Source organism: Diadema antillarum, unplaced genomic scaffold (genome assembly GCF_040938485.1).
Source record: "Diadema antillarum isolate AM-2024a unplaced genomic scaffold, OU_Dant_1.0 seq00001055_RagTag, whole genome shotgun sequence".
NCBI classification, from domain to species: Eukaryota; Metazoa; Echinodermata; class Echinoidea; order Diadematoida; family Diadematidae; genus Diadema; species Diadema antillarum.
In genome coordinates this window covers 666,511-690,781 of record NW_027271883.1, presented here as the reverse complement: position 1 = coordinate 690,781, position 24,271 = coordinate 666,511, and the positions used below count along the sequence as shown (strand labels likewise).

General features: G+C 37.5%; 1 pseudogene; it reads left to right on the top strand.

Moving 5' to 3' along the window:
- Positions 1–24,271, top strand: part of LOC139743167 (uncharacterized) — a 144,647-nt pseudogene that overhangs the window by 50,666 nt on the left and 69,710 nt on the right.

Genomic DNA, 24,271 nt, shown 5'->3' with positions numbered 1-24,271 from the left:
GTATCTGTTCTAGCCATGAGGCATGCGAGGATCCCATGGAAAGCTTCGAAACATTTTTAAAGAATATGATTATTAAAATTTTGAAATTATCTTGAATAAACCGACATCTATGGAAGTAACAGCTTTGTATCACGTTTACCATAATTATTTGGGTCTATATGTAATCCTTCACGACAAAAGAATCAGAAAGTCGTTGATGGCTGAGCAGAGAAAATCAAGTTTCAACTCAGATTATTTGAAAGGGTCAAAACCATTTAATTTCTGTTTATGCCATAAGGTTGAAGGCTAATGTTTGAGGTACCATCTTTCAAAAAAAAAATGAAGCTAAATGATCAAATGAAAGGCAAGAAATGAGCGTTTTTCTGGTAGGTCGTGCGTAGACAGCTTGAGTGAACATCGCGGCAGTTGCTCGAGCAGACCTTCTATTGTCAAAAGGTGAAAACTGACTTGCCTCTTCGTGACCAGGACTGCGTCTGAAAGAACACTATGAAGGCTGTTTTCTCGAAACGCTTATATCCTGGACCACTCGACATGCTCTCATAAAATCATCAATATTTCTGCAACCGAGTACTTTTATGATGAATTGTTACATGATATTAAAGCGGAAGAGTGAGGGAAAATGTAATGTCATCTTCAGAAATGCGACCACTCTCGACTTTCGGATGTTATTGTTGTTTTTTCATATGCATGTAGATAGCAAAAATATCAACGAACACCTCCCCTGCTACGTCCTCTCTCTCTCTCTCTCTCTCTCTCTCTCTCTCTTCTTTCATGTTCTTCTGCCACAGACAAATGTCCTTCTAGCAGGCATTTTAGTAATCAATGCTACCGTCTCATTGACTCCGGCGAAGAGTGCCCGACCGCCTTGCCGGGCAGTCACTTGGCGTATCTGAAGACCACCGCTCAGCACGAGTTCGCAAAGCAATTTTCTTTAACCAACCTCACAAAACGTGACCCAGTAAGAATCGGCCTGAAGTTCCAGGAAGGGTGAGATTTGTTTTGGGGATTTTGGAATTGTATTGAAACAAAAATATTAAAAGATTCATGATGCCTGTGCACAATGTTTCAAGCTCAGATTGTCTGCTGTATACTTCTGCAGCGATCTGTAGCTAATTTATCATTCAACATGTTGAACTTATGTTTGTATTGATCTAACTTGAAATGATAACTTTTCAACATATTAATAATGTGACGACAATTCCCAATGGGGAAATTATTCAAGCATTTTCACTTTCACCCTGCGGACTTTTTCCGTCGCAGTCGTACCCCGTGCGACCACGAAATTCGGCAATATGAGGAAAGTTATCCTATGCAGCGTGTTAAATTGGGGTCATCCCACGAGACCGACACCCACGAGTCATACAGTCGACGAGACCGTCGTCAAAAATAGGTCCATGAGTCATACAGCCCATGAGTTATACGGCTCACGAGTAATACTGCCCATGAGCTCGACACTACGCACAAAAGGTTCACGAGACCGACACTAAGCAAAGAAAGCCCACGAGACCAATGCTTCAAAACAAAAGGCTCAGGAGACCGATAGTACGCAAAGGAGACTCACAAGACCGACAGGATGCACAGCGCAATCATCATGTCAATTACAAATATGTGCCTGTACAGTGTGTCCATCTCCGGACTGGATTGCAACCTTGTCGTGGTCGGAGAGCTTGCGTGTCTCAGTGACCCCTAGAGCTATGCCAGGTGGGGATTTATCTCCTGGTAGGGCCACCCAGGCTGGACAGATCGAAGGGTAGAGACGAGACGAATAACAATCCACCGGTCCTCCAGGTTGGGGGTTGGGCACAGGGCTATCAACCATGTTGTTAGCCCTGTGAAGAATGAAGAATGAAAGAAGATCAGGAAATCAATGATCAATGAAAAAAAAAGATCAATTATCAAAGATCAAAAAAAAAAAACCAACTTGTTACGGAAACAGCAACAAACAAAACCAAGAACTTCAAGCGTGATGGGCTTCCAACTTCATCAACAGATGTATTTATGAATGGCAGTGGTGAAAGCCGCAAGGAAGCCACTGCCAGGAAGACGGAAGTTCTAAATGCCAAACATATAGTACTGAGTTAGTTTACCGGAAAGTGAGGACACTGTATGAAACAGAAAAGCTGGCACAAGTGACAGCAGAAATGAAGAGCAGAATCAGATAGATATTCTTGGCATCAGTGAATGCAGATGGACAGGATCTGGTAAGATTACCACCAACAGTGGAGAGACTGTCCTGTACTTTGGGAGAGATGACGGCCAACATCGCGAAGGAGTTGCAATATTATAATAGATTATTAAAGAAAGGAGTTGAAAACTGTATTTTGGAATTGAAACCGGTGAGCAGTAGGCTGATCAAAGTTAGAATTAAGGGAAAGCATATCAATGCCTCAATTCTTCAATGTTATGCTCCAACCAACGATAGTGATGAATCTGTTAAAGATGATATCTATGAGCAACTACAAGCTGAATTAGACAGAATTCCTGGATACGATATAAAATTGTAATGGGGGATTTGAATGCAAAAGTAGGTTATGACAACACCAGCTTTGAAAGAGTTATGGGCAAGCATGGCTGTGGAAACATGAATGACAGTGGTGAAAGGTTGCTTGATTTTTGTGCAACATATGACCTGGTCATAGGAGGGACACTTTTTCCACACAAGAACATCCATAAGCTGACTTGGATCTCACCAAATGGCAGAGACAGGAACCAGATCGACCACCTCATGATGAATGGTACATGGAGACACTCGCTCCTTGATGTCAAAGTGAAGAGAGGGGCAGATGTTAGCAGCGGTCATTATCTTGTAGTGGCATCATTAAGAGTAAAATTTAGAAGAGCAGGCACCAAGAAAATAGGAAGGAGACAGTTTGATGTTCAATAGCTCAAAGATCCCAAGACCTGATCTTCTTTCATGCTTTAGCTGAAGAACAGATTTCAAGCTTTAGCAGATCTTGATGACACCGATAGGGAAATTGATGAAATGTGGGAGAAAACCAAGACGACATTTGTTCAGACAAGCGAAGAGTGCCTGGGCTACAAAGGAAAGGAAAAGAAAGAATGGATTTCAGTAGACACCTGGGACACCATAGAACCGGAAAGGGGTAAAGAAGATTCTAATCAATGCAAAGTCAGAACAGTTAAAGAAAAAGTACAATTGCAAGTATCAGGAATTAATAGGAGAGTCAAGAAAAAGGGAAGAGCAGATAAAAGGAGCTACTTAGATGGTCTAGCATCTCAAGCAGAAGATGCTGCGAAGAAAGGGGAGCAAGGTAAAGTCTAAAAACTTACCAAGATTAGTGGAAAGTGCAGAGGAAAGACAGATACACCAGTTCTTGATAAATAGGGCCAGACACTTACCACAGAAACAGAATAAGAATCTCGATGGGCAGAACATTTTGGTGAAGTGCTGAACAGACCACCACCATCTGTAGAGGCAGACATTCAAAAAGCAGAAGAAGACCTTGACATAAACAGTGACAAATCAGGAGGTATCAGCTAGATGGTCCATTTTCACAACCGTAGAAGATCTTAATTTTTCTGATGATCTTGCATTACTTTCTCATACACACCAGCATATGCATGCGAAAACATCACGCCTCAGTGAGTTTGCACAGCAAATTGGCCTAAAGATAAACGAAAGTAAAACAGAAGTGATGATATTAAATAACTCAGATCCATTACCGATACAAGTGAATGGAAAAATGTCCCAACTGCAGAAGAATTAAGATGTCTTGGCACCATTGTGAGATGCGACATAGGTGCAGGAAACGACATCAAACAACACCTCGATAGAGCCAGCACAGCCTTCAGAACTTTGAACAAGGTATGGAGGTCAAAACAGTATAGCACAAGAACAAAGCTGAGGCTATTCCAAAGCTGTGTCATCTCCACTTTTTATATGGATCAGAGTGCTGGAGAATGACAGAGAGAGACGAAGCCTCAGAAGAATCCTTCAAATTTTCTGGCCTAATAAGATATCAAATGAAGAACTGCTATCCAAATGCAATCAAGAAGACATGAGTACACTGTATTATTGTTCTGAGACGTTGCTGCCCTACATGCCAATGGAGGCATACCGGGCAGTAAGTAAGTACAGTGTATTCCATGAAGGGCAGAATTGCATACTGGCAGGTGCAATTTCGTCACGCTATCGAAAGAGTGATTGTAACTAATTGACCAGCACCATGAGTATCAACGACATCAAGAATATGTTACACTTGTGGCTTTTGGGGGCAGTTCTGTAAAACACTACAGGTAGCGACATTGTTACCATTTTCCTTTTTTGATAAAATTTCCTCTTCTTGGCACCCCCTAAAAAACTATAATATATATATATATATATATATATATATATATATATATATATATATATAATATATATATATATATATATATATATATATATATATATATATGTATTATACATATGTGACTGTGCACCTTAAAACGAACATAAAGTCGCACACACTGATTTTGCGTGAGGAATGAAAATAAGTGAAATGGGTCAACCTAGCCGAATTTGACTTTTTCATATTTTCTAAAAGACCGGGTCTTCTTTTACATTATGCTAAAATTTGGTATCATAAAACGGGCAGGAAAGTGTGTTTTCTTAGCAGTTTATCTCGAACATTTTTGGTAGAATACTGTGATTAGGTGTGTCTTTAGAGTCCCCTTTTCATTTCTGAAAAAGCTTGTCCACACTCTTCACTTTCAACTCTAATAACTTTTGAAAGGATATTGCTACTGCTTTGAAAGTTGGCATTGATTATGGACAGAATGTGGTAATGAGACATGCTTAATTTCAGTTAAACCTGATAATCCCTTCATTGTTGTTACTTTGGTGGTTTACTTCCTGTTTTTTGTCCCATTAATCGCACAGCCATCACGGTTTGGTAAAGATTAAGCGCTTGAATAGACACTATACTTTATAGAGCCTCTTTTCTCAGTTCACACTTTTCCTGAGTTTTCTTTCCAATATTTAGATAGGTTAGGAGAGTCCATTTGATTTGAGTTATACATCAATTTAAAGCTTAAAGGGATCGTACAGTTCTGGTTGAGACCTAATTTCAGGTTTCTAACATGTCTAGGTGAGATAATGAGAAATCTTATGAAATATGAAAGAGCATGTAATTCTATGAGGAATTCAACATTTATTTGATAAAAATTGGTTTTGAAATGGCTGAGATATCCAAAAAAGAGCGATTCTAATAAAGTGTGGGACTCACACTTTGTAACGATCGCTTTGTTTTACTTTGTTTTTGGATGTTTCAGTTATTCCAAAACCGATTTTCATCAAATAAACTTTGAATTCCTATTAAAATGATATGCTCTGTGCTATATCAAGTGTTTTCTTGGTATCTCACAAAAATTTAAAAGTCCAATTCTCATCTCCACCAATACTGTACTATCCCTTTAAAATCTGCTCTTTCAAAATATGGTCTTAACTAAAAATTCATGTCTGGCTATTTTTTGTTTGTTTTGAGGTGCAGGGTAACATATACATAAATGTGACCCTGCATCACAAGACCAACTAAAAGTCGCCAGACATGGATTTTTAGTGAAGGGTACATTCTGAAAGAGCAGATGTTAAGCTTTAAAGTGATGTATAACTCAATTCAAATGGACTCCCCTTTACCTATCTAAATACTGAAAAGAAAGCACACACTCTGGAAAAGTGCAAAATGAGAAAAGAGGCTTTGAAGTACAGGGTCTATTCAAGCGCTTAATCTTTACCAAGCACTGCTAGCTGTGAGATGAAAGTGACAAAACTTAAAATGTCAACCACCGGAGCAACAACAATGGAGGGATTTTCAGATCAAATTGAAATTGAGCATGTTTTACTAACACATTCTCTCCATGATTAATGCCAACTTTCTAAGCAGTAACATTATCTTTTCAAAAGTTATTAGACTTGAAAGTAAAGAGTGTAAAAAGGATTTCAAAAAAAATGAAAAGGCGCTTCTTATACATACCCGATCATTCTACTCTCCCCGAAAAGGGGGTTGTAGAAAAACTGCTGAAAACACACTTTCCCGTTCATGTTATGATCCAAAACTACAGAATAATGTAGAAGAAAGATAGCTCTTTCAGAAAATATGAAAAACTCAAGATTGACTTAGTTGACCCATTTCACCTGTATTGAGTCCTCACGTAAAATCAAGGGGTGCGACGTTTTGTTTGTTTTGTGATGCACGGTGACATATATAAAAAAAAAAAAATGATAGAGGACAAGAAAGATGTATGATTCAATTTCAGATACCATTTCTGGCTAGACGCTGGACAGGATGTATCTCTTTTTTTTTTGCCTTTATTTTTCTCGCTTTGCTAGTTTAGTAGGCCTTATTAGGTATTCTGCCCGCCTGTTTATAACAACACTCCTTTTTAATACCTCATATCTTCCTTATGTCATTATCTGGACACCCTATACAATTCTTTGGTCTATAGGTGGCGCTGTTTATTTTGTCGGTCCCCTCAACAGTGGACCTTCTTTGCCTAGTGTCGGTCTCGTGAGCCCCTTTTGCCTATAATGTCGGTCTCGTGAGCCTTTTAAGCGTAGTGTCGGTCTCGTGGGCTTAATTTACTTGACGTCGAATTCGTGGGCTGTATGACTTGTGAGCTGTGTGACTTGTGGGCTGTATGACTCTTGGGCGTAAGTTCAATGGATTTTTGTTACCCTGGTCATATAATAAGCAAAGTTGTAGAGAAAAAAACCCAGGCCTTGCTTTGATGTGCATGACAGATCTATGATCGTTTTTCTTTTAAAATGACCAATAGCTGCATTACTGTAGAGACATGACTTTTGCACATGAAACTGTGTCTGAAAGGTAGAATTTGCTCAAAAATCAAGTAGGGAACACCACTTGATAGCAAATCAAAATAACAAAATGCAAGCTACATATGACAGGAATGCAATCGCGTTCGGGTCTGTGGAGCAATTTTTGCAACTTGTTTCATTTGGTACAAGAGTTGAGAATATCGTTGTTGTTTAGTAATTTGATGAACGCATTAATTTAGTTTTCAGTATAGAAACAAATGTTACCCCAGTGGCGTGTTCATTTGAGTAAATGCGGACTGCATCGAAATGTTGCAACTACTGTCATCAAAATCTTAAAATTGCAAATTAATCCTTCCGATGAAGACCGTTTGTCGACTTTGAACGAACCGTAGTCCCAATTGGAATTTGATTCGCTTCTCCCGAGTATTTTGTCAAAATGTTACCATTATTTTTCACATTACGCCAAAAGCAAATAATGAAACTTTCGACATGTATGCACTTGATAAGTATTTTTTCCCTGTTTCATTACCGAGAATATCCAGTTTTGCAGTTTCAAGAAATGTAGAGTCAATGTTCGGCGCTGTTCGTGAAGGGAAACAAAGAGCTGAGCGCCAGAACAATGAAAGCCAAAACATTTTTTATCATTCTTTCATTAAAATGGACCGAATAATCAATTTAAAAAACAACAACAAACAAACAAAACAAAACTAAAAAACAAACATCAGGTCACTAGGATCTATTTAGGCGTTATGTAAATCGAAATAATTGTCATTACACAGGTGGTACTGGCTGGATAACGTACGTGCAGATCAGGACTTGTTACACGCGTCGATGAATTTTACCAACTACCAGTGTGGATTTATGACTTCAGACACTTGTTACGACATCTTTGCAGCCAACTGCACGCAGGCCGCACCCCACTTTGCTCTTTGTCAAGCAGGTTTGAACGATGCATTTCAATATCGGGGGGGGGGGGGGGGGGGAATCCTCCCCTCATTTCTGCCGAAGGGCTACTTTATACGTTTTAGCACAGAGCAAACGCCACGTTGATATTTCACATGCTGTATAAAAGTTAACAGTCTTCATTGTCCATTTGTTTGCCTGCATCAATAAACGAACAAAAGTCGCACCCACTGATATTACGTGGGTACTCAAAAGAAGAAGAAGAAAAAAACACAAACAAGGTCAAATTGGTTAACCGAGTCAATCTTGAGTTTTTCTTATTTTCGGAAAGAGCCATCCTTCTTCTAGAGTATTCTTTAGTTTGGGATCATAACATCAATGGGAAAGTGTGTTTTCAGCATTTTTTTTTTACATTTTTGGGAAGGGGGAGAGTAGAATGATCAGGTATGTCTTAGAGCCCCTTTCCATTTCTCAACATCCTTTGAACACTCTTTACTTTCAAGTCTAATAACTTGTGAAAGGATAAAGCTTCTGCTTTGAAAGTTGGCATTTATCATGAACATAATGTGCTAATAAAACACACTCAATTTCAGCTTAATTTGATAACCCCTTCATTGTTGTTGCTCTGATGGTTTACATACTGTGTTTTGTCCCTTTCACCGCACAGCTAGCACGGCTTGGTAGGGATTAAGCGCTTGAATAGACGTTTTACTTCAGAGGCTCTTTTCTCAGTTCCCACTTTTCCAGAGTGTGTGCTTTCTTTCCAGTATTTAGATAGGTCAGGAGAGTCCATTTGAATTGAGTTATACATTATTCTAAAGCTTACAGTCTGATCTTTCAGAATCTGTCCCAAACTAAAAGTCCATGTCTGGCGACTTTTGGTTGGTTTTGTGGTGCAGGATCACATTTAGTCTTATTTCGTCTGGGCAGATTATACTGCACGCCTTACTAATTTATTTTTTTCATTGATTTTCCTGATTTACAGTTCCAGGCCTACTAAGTCAACATGATCGTTATTATTCTCCCTAAGTTTATGAACCATTCGGTAACTTTATATTTCTCTGCATTTAGGGGCTGATTTCCTCGGGATCATGCGAGCGATAAAGTGAACATGGTTATCCGTTGGTGGTTTTTATCCAGTTTTCTAGCGTTTTTATCGATGTCAGACTATTGTGACCCTGCATCATAAAACAAAAAGTCATCAGACAAGAATGTTTAGCTGAGGGCAAATTCTAGAAGAGCAGACTCTAAGCTTCAAATGATGTATAACGCAATTTAAATGGACTCTCCCAACCTATTTCAGTAACGAAAAGAAAGCACATACTGAACTCTGAACTGAAAATACAGGCTCTGAAGTACTGCAGGGTCTATCTAAGCGCTCATTCTTTACCAAGATGTGCTAGCGGAACACACACACAAAAAAAAAAAAACAGGATGTAAGCCACTGGAGAACCACAATGAATGAATTATCTGTTTAACCTGAAATGGAGCATGCTGTATTAAAACATTCTGTCCGTGCCTAATGCCATCTTTCAATGCAGTAACATTATTCTTTCAAGAATTATCGGAGTTGAAGGTGAAGAGTGAACAAAGGATAAGAATGGGATCTCTATAAGACATACTTGATGAAAGTACGCTACCAAAAAGAAAAGAAAATGGTTGAAGCAAACCTGTTCAAAACACACTTACCATTCATTCCATGATCCCAAAAAAGGAGAATAGCTCCTTCAGATAAGAAGCAAAAGGAAAAAAAAAAATCAAGATTGACTTGGCGGACCTGTTTCACCTTTTATGAGTCCGCACGAAAAATGAAAGGGTGCGACTTTTTTGTTTTGCGATGCACGGTCACAATGTTTATAACTGTTAAAAATAAACTGAGGAGTGGGCATTGTCCCCGGGTGCACGTCACGAGACCGACACCCACGAGTCATACAGCCCACAAGTTATACAGCTCACAAGTCATACAGCCCACGAGTCATACAGCTCACAAGTCATACAGCCCACCAGTTATACAGCCCACGAGTTCGACACTGAGTAAATAAAGCCCACGAGTTCGACAAAGTAAAATAAGCCCAGGAGTTATACGGCTCACGAGACCGACACTACGCACAAAAGGCTCATGAGACCGACAGTAAGCAAACAAAGCCCACGAGACCGACACTACACTTAAAAGGTCCACGAGACCGACACTACGCATACAAGGCTCACGAGACCGACATTACGCAAAAGAGGTTCACGAGACCGACACTACGCAAAGAAGGCCCACGAGACCGACAGGATGAACAGCGCCACCTATCGACCAATAAATTGTATAGGGTGTCCTGATACCTGTGATAGCATAGGAAGATATGAGAGATGGAAAAGAAGAGTTGCCATCTCCGGCAGGGTGTTACCTCAGCAGTTGCTCCTCCCCCTTTCCCCCCCCCCCCGAAATTATCAGGATCTCTAATTGTGTTTGCATGGGTGTGTGTTTGTGAAAACAAATGAACAAAGTACAGTAAAAGGGTGTTACAGATCTCTCTACAATAAACCTGCGAGGGTGTTGATTTAGTATCAATTAAAGATAAAACAATAACGTAATCGTCTATTAAGGTAGCGTTAGGGATTCGGAAAAACAGATGCATCCATGAAAACAGCTATTGTATTTCACGATAAAATGTACTGTTCGGAAGATAATGACACAATCCACAAAATTGAGGTGCATCCCTGCGACATACATCATAGTTACAGAGAAAATTACAAATAGATCTTACTGCAAAACGTCAAAGCAGGAGGGTTGAATATCTAAAATAGAATAAGTAACTAGTGAATCGGGAAAGAGAAGAGGTAAAATTCATATCTTGTCCATATTCTAGCTAAAAACTGGTAAAGCCTATTAAAAATAGCACGATGGCATTATCAATGCTCTAAATTAATCCATACATCGTTATTGTCCTCTTTTAAATTCATTTGTGTTTTTTGTCTCTTTTTTTGGGGGGATGAAGAATACTAATTCTTCTATATTTTTTTTTTTGGGGGGGGGGGAGCGGGGGCATGAAGAATACAATTCAATTTGTCTACTTGATAACAATGTCGCTCCCTGACACACTTGCCCCCCCCCCCCCCCCCGAAGTATGTAGAAATACATATTTGATGACGTTCATAATTATGTAGATGGTCACCATCTTTCAATTGATAGCGTTACGAAATTACACCCGTCAGTATGTTATTTTTCCGTTCATGGAACACCCTGTACAGGTGATTGACATGTAGATGGCGCTGTTTATCCTGTCGGTCTCGTGGGCCTTCTTTGCCTACTGTCGGTCTCGTAGGCTTTCTTTGCTTAGTGTCGGTCTCGTGAGCCTTTTTAGCTTATTGTCGGTCTCGTGGGCCTTTTTTGCCTACTGTCGGTCTCGTGGGCTTTCTTTGCTTAGTGTCGGTCTCATGAGCCTTTATTGCTTAGTGTCGGTCTCGTGGGCTATGTTTGCTTAGTGTCGGTCTCATGAGCCTTTTGTGCGTAGTGTCGAACTCATGGGCTGTATGACTCCAGAGCCGTATAACTCGTGGGCTGTATGACTCATGGACCTATTGTTGATGTCGGTCTCGTGGACCGTATGACTCATGGGTGTCGGTCTCGTGGGATGCCCCCTTGTCCCCTGATAGCAGAGGCTGGTAAAAATCACACCAAATTATTATTATTATTTTTTTTTTGCATCACGACATATGCCATATTCACGTCATATATATATATATATATATATATATATATGGGTGAAAACGTTGAACGATGTACAATTGGGCAAATCAGGGGTCAAAATTAAAAAACGTGACTCACTGATATAAATATATCTCAGTCAAATGTCATTGATATCAGCTTTCTTGCAAACCCGATTATACTGGGATATCTCCAAGGGTGTTGTTTTTATTCAAGGTTAAATAGAACTGTGACATATTGGCGAACGTCTCTGACTAAAATAAACATTGTTTTAGTGTAAATTCAAATGAAGGGAAGAAAAACATTCAAATTAATATATTTTCATCTTGTTCATGCTTTTGAAGACTGTGTTAATTTCTTCCTAAAATATTGTTTACCTCCTGTGAAGTTTACAAAAGCTAATACACATGGAAGTTAAAGTAAAAGTGGAGGTTTTGTCATTTAAGCAGAGATTTTTATATTCTTATCTTCACTTTCATCTCATTTGAACAAAACATAAAGCAGGGGTCTCATTTGTTTAAATGTTAATGTTCAGTAGATACTGATAATGAATTAAATGCATTTTGTTTGGTCAAATTCCCATAAAAGCCCTTTACAGATGCTGAAAGTAAGCCATGTTTTGATCAGAGACGTTCAGGTTTCACTCATAGACGTTCCTCAGACATAGACAATAAAAACGATGTCCTTTAATCCATAATTACGAGGTTTGTGAACAAACAACATTATTCTTTTATTAAACACATGTTTATCGTTTGTCAACAATTCAGAATGGTAATTTCAACTTGAATTATTTTTCATAATAACCGATTGTAACTACAAACCTCTAAATTGTAAGAGGAATTTCGATTTCTACACCAAAAATCAACAACAAACCTGTCCTTGTTATATTATTCATATCTTACAACAATTTTGAATGACAGACAAATAAAAATTACATGAAATACTTGCAATTTTGACTACCTTACCTAAATTATTTGTTTATATCAGAGACATATGCGTTTCCATCAGGGACGTTTCGGCTGTAGGTTATCACTAGAATTAAACATCAAAATCCCTATTTTAAAAGATGCCCGTAACTCAACATTCCACATTCATTGAGAAATCATTTACCTAGGCATATATGTCAAGAATTGTTTTTGTTTATGATGACCACTACTTTGTATTTCACCTCCCGGTGTATACGAAGGTGTGCCCACATGCTATCAATATTGTAAATGTTTTCTTTCAAATGTAGTCCAAATCTATAACAAAGGTAAACACGAATATACTAATACTATTTTAATTTGACCACTATACCTCAAATATGATTGTATGTGTATGTCAGGCCAGTTCGGATTTTTATTAGGGACCGTACCTGGGCCACTGTTATGATGTCGTTTCAGAAAGCTGTAATTAATCTACACTCATCCTAGAAGCATCAAATTCCGCTGTGCTTTTTTGTATATTATGGCAGATATAAATTGTAAACGCCAAACTCATAAGAATATCAAAGGTGTGGTACAGCAAACGTTTGACCAAAAATGAACTGAAAACCTCTTTCAAGAGGTGGAAAATGATAACATTACAATATCACATTTACCTGTCACATCGGTAGGGCTTTATCGATCCTTCTTTCTACTCGAAGGCGATACATAAGTAGTGTTGTAGAGGAAACTAAGTAAAGGGACATTCTTAATAGACGTTTTCTTGTTTCATCACAGATGTTAGTATTTTTCCTTTTCTCATGTATTTGGCTTACAAACCTCAAAAATAATACCACTAGAATATCTCATCTTACTTTTAAGAGAAAAAATAGTCATTACAGGGGAAATTCAGCCCAAATATGAGCTAGCCGCTGATAAGAAAGGATAAAATCTTATGGGCTCAAGAAAAATAAGGAAGTTATGACGTTTTGAAGTTTCGCTAATTTTTCAGGAAACAGTTTTTGAACGGTCATTATGAATATGCAAATGGCAAATTGAGCTTGTCATTCCCTCACAACTTGCCATATGATGTTTGCACATAAACATTTTGAAATTTTCAGTTTTTCATTCAAACATAATTATGCCCGAGGCTTAAATCCGGGTATATCTAACTGATCACTATTCTGAAGGTAATCAACCAGGAATAGCATCATGTTTCAGATTTCAAAGACAGAAAAATTGAATTTTCGTTATTTTTTGTACACGATCAATGGAAAATTGTGAGGTTATGACGTGATTAGCTCACTCATTTGCATATTTTTATCAACTGTACGAGAACTTGTTTGCAGAAATTAGCAAAACTTCAAAAAGGCAGTTAATTAAGGGTGCAATTAAGCACAGTTTATTAAGGATGCAAGTATGCACCGCAGGTGTGCTGCTATTGTTACAAATTAGGTGCAAATTTGAACATTTATTTCTTAGCGTGTAAGCCTCAGACTTTACAGGCTCAAAAGCAAACGTAGTGATGTGCATTAAAAACAGAGTCTGCATTATAACATTAAATTGTATTTCCCCTCCATTTGGTATTCAATGTCCTCAATCAGTGCATGGTACCGACTGCGTCGCTTGCTACCTGAAACAAGGGTTGGGATAGTCATTATTTTGTAAACAGATGGCACCTCCAAGATGTCCGTCCGGTCTTGCCAGTACCACGGCCGTTGTCTGGAACTTGTAGGCTCCATGAACATGACTGAGCCTAAAGATCCTGAGCAGGACGAAATTCTAATATTCGGAGCATTTAAATCCATCCGTTCTTCCCATCTTGCTGTAAGAAAAAAAAGATAGAGTTAAAATGCTATTAAAATAACTTTATCATGCACTAGAAGAACAATGTGCGCACAAATGAACGTCTCTGATCAAAATTATAAAATCAACATTGTTTTTCGATTGCGTAACTTACCTAGAACGATGTTTGTATACGAGGGCCATATACTATGGAATAATGAAAGATCTACTCCTTATTGTAGTAGTTGAAAATATGTAAAACGTTCAGTCTAACGTCTCTGACGTAAACATCTTTGCTTATCAGTACTTAATGGGTTTTGATTTTTACAAGATATTGGCATTATATTTGGATTGAGGAACCTATGTGCTACAAACATAGGCACCAATTCGCCATGGTGGGTCATTGATATTGGTTTGAGAGCAGATCCTATTTGTTCAGAGGACGTCTCTGACCTAAACCCGTTTTTTCTTACATTTCTGCCTCTCTCACAGAAAATACGTAAACTAAAGTGACTACTACATAATCATCATAGGCTATTGACCTATTACTAGTCATAAAACATAGTTTCTGTCCTGGCAATGTTTTTACACTTGCTCAATCAACAGAAAATCTTTAATTTAAAACTCTTTTACATATTTTCAACATCATTCAGGAAGCTTCATTTTTCTTAATATTATAACACGCCCGTGTCAACTTGGTTCTACTTGTTCCTATTATACTAACTGAGCCCATCCAGACATAAATTTACTTTAATGTTCACATAATTTTTATAGTGGATGTCTTTATTTCATGAAACAGTAATTTTCAGAGACGTTTTTCATTTTGCTCAGAGACGTGCGGTCTTTGATCTTCGTGCAGATTCTTACATATTTACTGTCTATCCTTTTTAGATTTACCTCTAATCCAAAGAATAACATACATAATTTCACAAATGATACTGATTGGCAAATCTACGGAATAATAATTCTAATAAATCGGCACAAACACCAAGAAAGTTTTTGCTATTACTCACATTTTCAAGATTTGTGGGCATATCTGTCGTTGAACTGTGCTGACTCGATTCCAGGATGGCTCGTCAGTGCGTAAAATAAGCACGCAAATAAAGTATCATGCAGTGCGAAAGTGTCAGATGAGGGAATATCCCTTCAGAGACTTTCAATCAGGGACATTCGTTTTGATCAGAGACATTCGCCAATTCGGGTTTACAACCAGAACACATTTTTGTGGACAGTATGCTACTAAAGTTGCCAATCATCATAGTCGCCTGGCTCACACTGACATACTGATAACCACTTTTAATCTCAAGTATAATCCACTTTCATTAATGACACCATTAAACAACTGAACATCTCTGATGGTTATTCAGTATAATTTTCTTTAATGAGCCACCACACGATTATTTCACACAGCTCACTCACAAATTTTGACGGAATGGTAGTATGGATAAGACGCTAAATAGATATAGCCTTACATGTTTTCATAGTCATCCTGAATTTTTGGCGTCAAGGAAAAGATAATTCATTCAGAGACGTTCTTTTTCAGACATAAGTGAATTCAACATTTCCTGATAAGATAAATAATACACACGTTCATGGCAGAAGTACTTGATTAAATAGTTGAAGTGTGTGGGCTTACTCACAAGTAAAAGCAAAGCTGTAGAATTGCATTAGAACAAAAATTAAGACGTGTGATTCTGGGATTTTTTCCCAAAATATGCATTTTTGTCAATTTTTTCAGCTTCAAGGCATTATTTTTTAAAGAAAATGCAGTAAGAACACTACAAAGAATATATTTTCTGAAAGGTACAACCCTCCCCTACCAAATGATACCTAAAGCCATGAAAAATACCCCCAGGTGACAATTTTACAGGGGTTTGAATATCGAAAAGCCCGAAAATGGCCAATTGTACATCGTTCAACGTTTTTCACCCATATATATACGTCTTGTAGTCGTCATTATGACGTCTTTAAGGCCAAAATTTTGCGTTAAAACCAGTATAGACGTCTTTTTACGTCTTCATGAACGTCAAATATTTACGTCTTTAATACGTCAGTTTGCACCAGCATAGGACGTAAAATAAGACGTCATATTAGAACGACTTCATGACGCCTTATTGGTTTAAAGATAACGTTTCTATGACGTCTTTACCACCAAAATTTTGCATTTACACAGCCAAAAAAAATATTAGGACTGCGCTGAGCACAAACCCGATCAAGCACGAAATTTAAAAAAGATCCATTAATTTAACATTAAGGTCAATGTATGTTCTTACCACATAATTGGGGATCCAATGTGTTGATGTTCCCTTTGAGTAAAATAATCAAGATACTGCAGGCGCCGTAGAAAAAACACGTTGTGGATGGGAAGATAAAGTTGATGCGAGCTAGTTGACTCCACGTGAAGCAAAGGTGTAATGAGCTGAAATCTTTTTGATTGCGCGTATTGCTTTGTCAAAGTTCCGCGCCGTTCTTTTGGAGTTTTTGAGCGTCAGAGCTAAGGGCCCCTTTCTCGCGTCACGGCCCATATAATATATACATATATATATATATCGTCGCTGGGGTGACAAGACCTCGTATCTTAAAAATGTCAAATTTTTTTTTAGCTTAATGGTCAAACTAATGGGTCAAGTGATGTCTTGGCCAAATCCGAACTGTCTTACTCCAAAAATGAAGCCACCATGACATGTCAAAGGAAAGGCTTTTCCCATTCACTATAGTGCTTTGGCCGCCATGTTTTTTTCGCTCTCCTGAACATTTGACATTTTTGAGATACGAGGTTTTGTCACCCCAGCGACGATATATATATATATATATATATATATATATATACATGTATATATATATATATATATATATACCAAAGAAAACACATATTACTTAGCAGTAAATAATTGGTTGAGTAATTGACATAAAACTTCCGTCATACTATGATCATGAATGTAACGAGAAAAAAAATGGTTGTATACAGACGCCAAATTGACGTCTTTAAGACGTCATCAGTCTGTTATCGGGGAAGTTCCTAATATAGGCTAAAGTCATCAAAAAATGACGTAAATATTACGCCATAGATACATGGCTAACATGACGTGATAAATACGTGACAAAACTGACGTAAAATTTACATCATAAATACATCGCTAAATAGATGACGAGATGAACACGTCCAAAACTGACATAACTTGTCATAAATACATCGCTAATATGATGTGATGAACACATCACAAAACTGACGTAGAATATACGTTATAAATACGTATCTGGTATGATGTGATATATACGTCACAAAACTGACGTGAAATATTCGTCATGAATACGTCGTTGATATTGACATGATGAATATTAGTCATACAACTGACCAGAAATCTACGTCATTAATAGGTTGCTAAAATGGCGTAGATTGTACGTCATTTAGTGGTAAATATGACGAGTGAGCAGTTTTTACCAGTTGCGACCAAAATTAAGACGTCTTATTGACGTCAATCTGCTATCAGGGTCATTCCTTCCCCTGCACTGCGTGTTTCCATCCCTCTTTTCCCCAGTAAATCTTTGGGAATAGATTTCTAGTCGTTTTATCATCTACGGGCTGTCATCTCGTCAAATATCATTACGTAAGTTTAGTGTGACGGCCTTGCAACGTAGGACTGGAACATACACTGACACACTATGAAAGTGAAAATGCAACAATTTCACTAAGCTCTGCGTCAAAATGACCTATCTTTTATTTATCAAAGGATGTTATTTTACCGACATTGTTGTCATTTGGGTTATCGCTTGTACATTTCTTTCTTGGAATAAATAAAAGCTGCACTATTCATCTGAATTGACATTGGAATTACTTCAATTGAAGATTTAAGACGCTTAGCCAGTCTGACCCTCAAAACCTCTTTGAAACGAATGTATGATGTATTATGGATTAATCTATTGTATCAACAATTATCAAGAACGTCATATGTCTTCTTGAATCTAACATGTCATAAAACAGAATATGTTAGCATATCAGATATAGAATCTTCAGGGTTGTGTTCATGATCATAATCCTTATCTATTGTGATTTCTTTCATTTACAGATATCAATGAATGTTTGTGCCCCGAGTTAAACAACTGTTCCCATGAATGCGTAAACACAGCTGGATCGTTTTATTGTTCTTGCCCCCACGGTTACTATCTTTCCGATGGACAGCAGTGTATAGGTATGGTCAAGTTCTTACTACGGAGTGTATTTTACTAAAGAGCTGTTTTATCTGAATAGCGAGAAAGTTTTACCGTTATGAAAAATGGTTCAGCAGGAATTATTACTATAGTAGGCCCACTAGGAGAGTACTACAGATCAATTTTGACCACAGGAGTTATTGACAAGAAGTGTTATTTGAAAGATATCTGCATAAGCCCTTGGACACCTTACACCTTTAGATTCACCACTATAAATGACCAATTAGAATATTTCGTCTGGATTGATGAAAATGAAAGAAAAAAATCTTATCAGTAAAAACCAACCTCAAAAACAAACAAAAAACAAACAAATAAAAATAAGTGAACGTTAAATTCGGAAAGTATTAGGACCTTGTTTGGTCCCAAGATACCTAGGTTAGACGTATATGTTTAAGTATAATTATGTGTATATATATATATATATATATATATATATATATACATATATATATATATATATAATATATATATGTATCCCTACCATGTTTCAATGCCGTATCTTACTGGAATATGGTCTATGTTGCTAAACATACAAGACTACTTGCTGGTGGTTTTAATAAGTAACTACAAAATTAATTGTTATTTGCTAACGCTATTACGTTTATGTGGCATTCCATAGTCATTTTTGACCGTGCATCAAAAAAAAAAAAAAAAAAAAGAATCGCACCTTCTGATCTTATGCGAGGACTGAAAAGGTTAGGTGAAACTTGGTCAACCCAGTTATTCATATTTTCGGAAGGAACACTTTTTTTCCTCCTGCTATTATTAATTATACATTAAGATCATCAAGATGAAAAAAAAAAGAACTTAAAATTGTGTTTTAAACAGCGTCTTTTTTCCAGAACATTTTTTCCTGAGTGTTTTCAGGTATGTCTCGGGGACAGCCTGTCATATCCATTTCATGTTTAAATCTTAAATTATCCTCTACACTCTGTTCTTATCACTCATAACTTTCCAAAACACAACGGTACTGATATTAAGCTGGTATCAGTCAAGATTTGAAGGTTTTCAGAGGCATGCTGAATTTTGCCTTAATCTGATAGTCCCTTCCTTGTTGTTGCTATTGTGTTTTTCATCCTACTTTTATACCATTCATTCCACGGGTAGAAATATGAAGCGATTTCAAGAATAGACGATCCTCACTTCAGACCCTTTTTTTCTCAGTACACACGTTTCCAGAATGTGGAGTTTCTTTCAGTATTTGAACAGGTTAGGAGAGTCGCTCTGAATTTAGTTACACAGTCACCATGTTAAAGCTTAATCTGTCAGAATCTGTTCTTAGATGAAAAATAATATTTTGCAACTTTTTGTCGGTTTTGTGAAGCAAGGTCGCATTTGTTCGAAATGTTTTCTCAATTTTCTTTTTTTTTCTTAAATTTGGCATATATCACAGGTATCTGCGATGAGAAAAACTTGTCTGCATCGATGTCACGAAACAGAAGTGAGACCGTAAGCGGTTGGTGCATGTACCAAGGTAATGGCTCGTTTGAAATTGCATACGCCGACTGTTCATCGAAGAACGGCAGCAGGATGGCAACTGGAGACGAACTCCTTGGGCACGGCATGGTAGTAGTTTTTGTCGAAATAGCACAATCATATTTTTAAAGATAAATTCAAGTATATTTGCTGGCATCATACACTCTTGGAAAAACAACAATAACAATAACAAAAGAAAAAAACAACACCTGACAACAACACCCCAATTATTGTGAACTGACTATTCATCGGTAACCTTCAATAGTGTTTGCTAGCTCCCCCCTTTTTTTTTGAGTCATTGACACAGAAACCCCGCAGCTTTGTACACATTGTCGAAACTCCTCAATGCAGAAAGGGTTAACGAGTGTGCCATTGCACAACAGTACAGGTACAGGTACAGGTAATCCTCTTTAGCCGTTAATGTATTATCATCTAAACATTTTTTTTTTGTATGTATGAATGTGTGTATGTATTTGATATGTCGGTTACAGCTCCTTATTCCGAAGGTTCGTTATTTCGAAGGTTCGAAAATGAAACCAAGCTTGTTATTCCGAAGGTTCCTTACGGACCATATATCCTTTTGGATCAACGGAACTTCGGAATAACGAACCCTATTTCATTTTCGGATAAAGGAACCTTCGGAATAGCGAACCATATTTCATTTTCGGATTAACGAACCTTTGGAGTAACGACCCTTCGGAATAACAAATCTTCGGAATAACGAACAGCACCCAATATCAGTAGGTACGTAGGTACATGAATATTTACACACATAATATGTTTATCTGTATGTATTTATTGGTTGTAGAGTTAAGTGCGCGTAAACTGTCATTCGTCCACGTTATCATCTACATTTTTAAACCGCTTTTCTGTGTTATCAGATCATTGACGGGCATTGGTGGACAGGTTCCTTTGAGGAATCTCTCGAAAAGTGTCAAGCAGTGGACGTAGGAACAGGCGTGGAAGAATGGTTTCCTTGTAACGAGAACTTCAGCTACGGGTGCATTCTAGGTCAGTGAGAATCGGTCCCACTAGTCGTGACCTTTGATAGTTTCTCTTTGAATGATAATTGCTATTTTTTGGTGATAAAATGTAGTGAAATTGTGGAAACTATATTAGCTAACACACGTTTGACATACTTGTTGACCCCTTTCAAATTAGCTCGTAAGATATTTAGATATATTCTTATAACAAGCAAATCGCGACTTGCTGATGATGAAGTGATATCTAATACTAATGTTGACATCAAATGATTCTCAATGTTCCTGGAAAAGCGCATCATGTTGATAGCACATTTTGCTTGGATAATTCATACACATTTTGACAATCTTCTTCTTCATTTCTTGATTTACTTTGAAGTTTGTTTCCTATTCTCTTTATGGGGAGCAACCAAATAAGAATGATTGATGAATCAGACTTAATTTCGAAATGAAGATAGTTAAAAGGGAGGAGGAAATGATAAGGACACGAGCAAAAAAAAAAAAAAAGAACTGAAGGTATCTAAAGGTAGAGCGTCATAAGTCTGCAATTTGTTTGCCGATAAATTTACGCATTAGTCATTTTATTTCAGGAGGTAATGCAATTATTTTCTTTTATTTACGCATCGAGAAATTGGAAAGCCCTAAAGAAGCTATTATATTGCACATTTGATCTTGCATATTTCTCTTCTTTCAGAGTTTGTCTTCTTGCAGTTGGATAAAGAAGAGGAGGTATCGACAGCTACAAATAAGTCCTCTTCGTTTGGATATATAGGACTTTCAGCCCATAAAATCGATATTAAATTTGAGCAAGACATTAACGTTCGTGTTGATCCTGGATTCAGATTAAGGTTTGATTTTATTTAATTTGACTTGATTTAATATGTGTACATATTCTGATCATTAGTGAAACACTTCTTACTAGCAGTACTAATGAGAAATGGTTCACGCTTATAAAAAGACCTACCTTCAATAGCCGGTCATTAAACCAATAATCCTGAAAAGCCTAGTTTATCGCCGACAAGTAATTTTTTTTCGTGCAAAAGTTAGTTGGATTGTTTGTCAACTGATAAACTCAGTTTATGACCTAAGTTTTCACCGAAAAACTTCGGAGATTAACTGAACTATTTCATTACTCAAACTACTAAACTATTTAATTTCTCAAATTACTGGGCAAAAGTGGCGCCATAACCTTCCATCAGAAAGAGAGTAGAAATGACAGTGTTCACTTACATGCTGCAGCAATTGTTCTGATTTTATTAGATATTTTTCCTTTCATGCTGCATCTTGACAGATTGATGTTCACCTTGGTGACCCTTCGGGAGAGTGACAAGGCTAGCGAGGACTGTATTGACTACGTACGGGTCAAAGACAATCTCGGTTCATCTAAGGAACATGACATCTGTGGGATATTTGATCATATTGAAATGTTTGTGTCACATGACATCCTCATACAAGTCCATGCTGTTGATATCAGAGAACCTATTCGCTTCCAGCTGCTCTTCCAGGCAGTTGGTAAGCATTAATTGCTTTCAGATACATCATAATGTATAGCAATCTCTTATCCGCGAGGAATGTGAGAGGGGATTATAATTCATGATATTGTCAGGCCCGTACGGTTGCTACTAAACTGCCTGAATCGGAATCATTTGTACTATACTATTTTTGAAACGGCATCACAAAAACAACAGACGTGGATTTTCGGTTGAAATGAGGAAGTTCTCAAGCCAAAAAAAAAAAAAAAAAAAAAAAAAAAAAAAAAACTTGTTGGTCTCTAATAAACTACTTTCATCAAAAAACAAGCTTCAAATTGACCACAAAAAAAAAAACAACGCGTAAATCTGCAGCGGTGAATGTGCTAATGAATGATTGTTAGCTCACAGTCACTGACGCACAATGGTGTTCTGCTCGTCACGCGTACGCTCTGTAGTGACCCGGATGCGCAAAAAGGCGCGGGAAACTTGGTATTCATTTATTTTCCTTCTTCTTCTTCTTCTTCTTTTTTCCGTGCTGAGTGTGTACGCAAAAATGTCAGAGGTAAAAATCTCAGAAGTACACATGTCAGAGGTAGAAATGTCAGACGAAAAGATGTCGTAAGTAAAATGTCAAAGGTGAAAATGTCAGAGGCAAACATGTCAGAGGTAAAAATGCCAGAGGTAAAAATATCAGAGGTAGAAATGTTAGAGGTAGAAATGTCAGAAGTAAAAGTGTCAGAGGTAAAAATATGAGAGGTAGAAATGTCAGAGGTAAAAAATTTCAGAGGTGAAAATGTCAGTGGCAAAAATGTCAGAGGTAAAAATGTCAGAGGTAAAAATGTCAGAGGCAAAAATGTCAGAGGTAAAAATGCCAGAGGTAAAAATGTCAGAGGTAGAAATGTCAGAGGTAGAAATGTCAGAAGTAAAAGTGTCAGAGGTTGAAATATCAGAGGTAAAAAATATCGGAGGTAAATATGTCAGAGGTAAAAATGTCAGAGGTAAAAATGTCAGAGGTAAAAATGTCAGAAGTAAAAATGTCAGAGATAGAAATGTCAGAAGTAAAAATGTCCGAGGTAAAAATATCAGAGGTAAAAATGTCAGACGTAACAATATCAGAGGTAAAAATGTCGGAAATAAAGATGTCGGAAGTAAAAATGTCAGAAGTAAAAATGACAAAGGTAAAAAATGTCAGAGGTGAAAATGTCAGAGGCAAAAATGTGAGAGGTAAAAATGTCAGGTAAAAATGTCAGAGGGAAAAAATGTCAGAGGTAAAAGTGTCATAAGTAAAAATGTCAGAGGTAAAAATATCAGCGGTAAAAATGACAGAGGTAAAAAAAAAGTTAAAATGTCAGAAGTAAAAATGTCGGAAGTAACAATGCCAGAGGTAAAAATATCACTAATAAAAATGTCAGAGTCAAAATGCCAGAGGTAAAAAGTTGTCGACCTTTCTCACGGTGCTATACACACAGAGATGCCAAGTTAAAAAAAAAAAAATGAATATGAGTGAGGTTTTCGTGACTCGACGGCGTCTTGGCGAGCGAGCACGGAAGGGATATTTTTTTTTTTCAATTTTTAGCTCTTAATGGTGCGATTTGGTGCATACTTCAGTGACTGGTTTTTACCTATTTTGAAAGACAAAAGGAAACACACGTATACGTTCAATCGCAAGTCTGCTCCCGGGGTTAGTATCACTTTAATCCTATGAGCCATGCTCCCGATGCGTGAGAAAAAAAATGGGTGCCATGCGTGGACGGACCCTAAATGCGTGAGTCTCACGCAGAATGCGGCTTTATGCAGGCTTTAACACATCCGCTTGCAGGAATTATTTTTCGAAAATCGCGTACGGATGCAGTGGTGGATTTCCTTGCATAAAAGAAACAAAACAAAACACACACACACACCCCCCCCCCCCAAAAAAAAAAAAAAAAAAATAGTGAACGCTTTTATTTTAGGTTTTCCCGGCCAATTTCGCACTTTTGTCAGTCCAATTCCTTATTGCTGCATTCAATTAAGTAAAATTTAGCGTAGATGACATGTTCGGGATTTCAATTTGTGACCGTGCTCCTCAAAAC